This window comes from Cupressus sempervirens, chromosome 5 (assembly GCF_028749045.1).
Source record: "Cupressus sempervirens isolate cs-2001-9-10 chromosome 5, ASM2874904v1, whole genome shotgun sequence".
Lineage (NCBI taxonomy): Eukaryota > Viridiplantae > Streptophyta > Pinopsida > Cupressales > Cupressaceae > Cupressus > Cupressus sempervirens.
The window spans coordinates 922,985,964-922,989,702 of record NC_143122.1 but is presented as its reverse complement, the minus strand read 5'-3'; the positions used below and the strand labels follow the sequence as shown (position 1 = coordinate 922,989,702).

General features: G+C 41.1%; 1 pseudogene across 1 annotated transcript; it reads left to right on the top strand.

Moving 5' to 3' along the window:
- The first annotated feature begins 792 nt into the window (after positions 1-792).
- Positions 793-3,373, top strand: LOC149558979 (L-type lectin-domain containing receptor kinase IX.1 pseudogene; annotated as a pseudogene). The gene has a single exon (XR_016365090.1). The product of XR_016365090.1 is annotated as an L-type lectin-domain containing receptor kinase IX.1 pseudogene (transcript).
- Positions 3,374-3,739: the final 366 nt, after the last annotated feature.

The window sequence follows — 3,739 nt, the reverse complement described above, 5'->3', positions numbered from 1 at the left end:
ATCTATTAACCATTGATCCCCTACACACCTTTCATTCAAAAGTGGACTAGCCCAACATAAAAGTGACACAATACAATCAAATTTATTGTAAATAAAATTTATATTTAAAATATAGCACAACTATAATAACATATGATATTCAAACTTTACATATCCATATATAATTATATATAAACATATAAAAATACATATACATGCAAGTATTAAGTTTTACTTAAAGAAGTCACATTCATATAAATAAGTTAATTTATTGACTATTTAATGCGGTAGAGTCTCATTCATTGTAATAAAACTTACATTTAAAATAAAATTTAAACTTTATATATCCATATATAATTATATATAAACATATAAAAATACATATCCATGCAAGTATTAAGTTTTACTTAAAGAAGTCACATTCATATAAATAAGTTATATATTGACTATTTAATGGGATAGAGTCCCATTCATTGTAATAAAATTTACATTTAAAATAAAATATTTTTAAGTATCATATTATATTCAATCCATATCTAGTGTTTGAGAAAATGGCATTCATATAATAACCATTAGGTGCATAATTAATATAAATAGCTACTCTCATTCAGTGTAAAGTCAAAAGACACATCAAATCTGAAATTGAAAAATAAATACATATGAGCTTTCCGCGTAGAAAGAGTCTTACTCTAGAACCTGTAAAGGTCACTGTAAAATATGACTTTTTCTCGTGGAAGGAACGAGTGTCCCGCAAGGAAGTCTTCCCTGTTGACACGCAAATATCTCAACCGATTCGGGCCAACGACTAAGACCTTGCGCACTAAATATGATTAAAATAAATGGCCAGGACTCAGGGCTACGAACAAACTATAATCATGGATAGCCCTGCAAATCAGATATTCAGATGGCGAAGCTCAGTCAGCAGCCTTCGGCGGCACTGCTCTTCCTATGCTCTCTTTCTTCTCTCGTTTTCTCATCACGCGCAGCAACCCACAGCTTTTCGATCCCTCCTATCTCAGACATAATAACATACGAAAATGACGCCTACCGTCAAGGAGACATGGTGCAGCTCACCAAGAATCAAGTATCAGGGCAGCTAACCCACAGCTTCGGCTGGGCGGTTTATAACAAATCTGTTCCGCTATGGGACACCTCTTCCCGAAGTCTTGCAAATATCTCTGCCTATTTCAAATTCGTTATCCAGCCCGGTAATGATCCTAACACCGGTTTTGGAGACGGACTTGCCTTCTTCATGGCGCCTTTCGAGTTGAATCAGCCCTTGAACGCTTCGGGAGGAGGTTTTGGTTTGTTTAACGACACAACTTTTAAGGGATCATACTATCAGATGGTTGCCGTGGAATTTGATACTTTCTTCAATGGCTGGGATCCAGATGACAACCATGTCGGGATCGACGGCAACAGCGTAGTGTCCAAGGCAAATGTTTCAGTGGGAAGCTTGAATCGAAGCTTATACAGCCTTTGGGATATGAATCTCAAGAACGGAAAGCAGTGGCACGCGTGGGTGGATTATGACGGAGGAGCAAAGAGGCTGCAAGTGTTCCTCTTCTGTAACCCAAATGCCACCAGTGTCTCTAAACCTAAAATCCCAATCTTATCTCATGACATAGATCTGCGGGAGGCTCTTCCAGCAAACATCAAGGTCGGGTTATCGGCTTCTACTGGATCTTCAACGGAGACACACACTGTGAACGCGTGGAACTTTTCTTATTCATATTCCTGGGAAATCTCGCCCGCACCCTCCCCGAGCAATACTTCGGATGAACCGAACCCATCAAGTGGCAGGGGAAGGAGGAGGAACAATTCTGCCAGAGTTGTTGCAATACCGGTCGTGTGCGGCGCTCTGGCTGTCGGCGTTTTCGTATCCTTTGTGTGGTGGTGGAAAAACAGACGGTCTGGTGAGGAAGGTGAAGAGAGCGATGTGGAGCTGGACGAATGGTTTTCTCAGGGTCCCCGGAAATTCTCCTACGCCGAGCTCAGCGCGGCGACGAGAAACTTCAGCGAAGATGAAAAGCTTGGGCAAGGCGGCTTCGGTGGGGTTTACAAAGGCATCCTGCCCGGCCAGACGGCGGAGGCGGTGGCCGTTAAGAGAATATCCGAAGGTTCGAAACAAGGAAGGAAGGAGTACATTTCTGAGGTTACCATAATCAGTAAGCTCAGACACCGTAATCTTGTGCAGCTCTTAGGATGGTGCCATCAGAAGGGCGAGTTGCTCCTGGTCTACGAATACCTGCCAAATGGGAGTCTTGATAAATACATTTTTGGGGAAGAGGAGGATACTCTGGATTGGGACAGAAGATACAGTATCACCTGTGACATAGCGTCTGCTCTTGTTTATCTCCACGAAGAGTGGGATCAGCGTGTTGTTCACAGAGATGTCAAGGCGAGCAATGTAATGCTGGATTCCGATTTCAACGCCAAGTTGGGGGATTTTGGATTGGCAAGAATGGTGGAGCGTGACCAGGCGGCTTCCCATACGACCGTGGTGGCAGGGACGCTGGGGTATTTAGCTCCCGAGTGCTATATAACTAGGAAGGCCAGTCCAGAGGCGGACGTGTACAGTTTTGGGGCGGTTATGTTGGAAATTGCTTGCGGAAGGCGGCCCGTTGACCGCACACTTGTTGAACATAATTCCAGATTGGTGGAATGTGTTTGGGATTTGTATGGACGGGGAAAGATTTTGGATGCTGCGGATAAAAAACTTGGAGGATATTTTAACGAGGAAGAAATGGAGTTGCTGATGCTGGTGGGGCTGCTGTGTTCTCATCCTGACCCGACATCAAGGCCGAGAATGAGAGAGGTGCTGAAGATATTGAAAAGGGAAGCAGAATTGCCAAGTGTTCCGCTGGATATGCCGGTTGCTGTATACAGTCAGCCTGTTAATCGTCGTGGTGGAACATTAGGGTCGTGGTCGTCGGGAGCAGTTACCTCCTCCGTCGTGACTGAAGCGTCGATGTCGTCACTGAACGCGTCTGTTGTGTCATCTTCTACGGCATCAAGTGGCCCGGTCAAACTGTCCAGTCCTCTATTGTTCAACACAGGGACTTCCTAGCCTATAGTCTACCTTTTGGCTGCGGGAATAGGAATAGCTATTTTGGAATAGAAAATGGGGCTATGTATTCATGTTCTCTTTTGGTTCAGCCAATAGTTGATGGGGAATTCGCGGACTCCAAAATTTATGTTTTCTAAAATAAATAAAAGTGGAATAGAAATACGTATTCCAATAACACATATTTGGGTGGAATTGCAAAACTATATTTTTGGGCCAAAATTGGAATACGTATTTCTATTTAACTTCGTATTCCATTTCCAATTTGGTGCATCCAAATGAAGAATTCAAAATTTTAAGAATTTACATATGCCTATTTTGCTTGTATTCCCATTGCCAAACAAAGTTGTTAGTGAAAAATAACATGGCCTCAAGTTTCTTCGTCATATGCAATTGTATTTGTTTGATATTAGAGAAAAGTAATTTAATGAGTTGGAAATTTAGAAGTCAATAATATTCAATGTGAGGGCAATAGTTTACAATTCTTTTATTTTAGTCATATACTTTTATGTAATATCATTTGATGGTTTGATAAGAGTTTGTTTCTATAAAAACAATCCAATCGTAATGGTATTTATTTAGAGTTGGTTAATTTGAATAAGGGGTTGAAATTATCTATTGTTTAAGTTCCAACCATGGCATGTGATTTGTGCTTATATGTTAGTTTACATGTAATGTTTTTTTATATTCTAA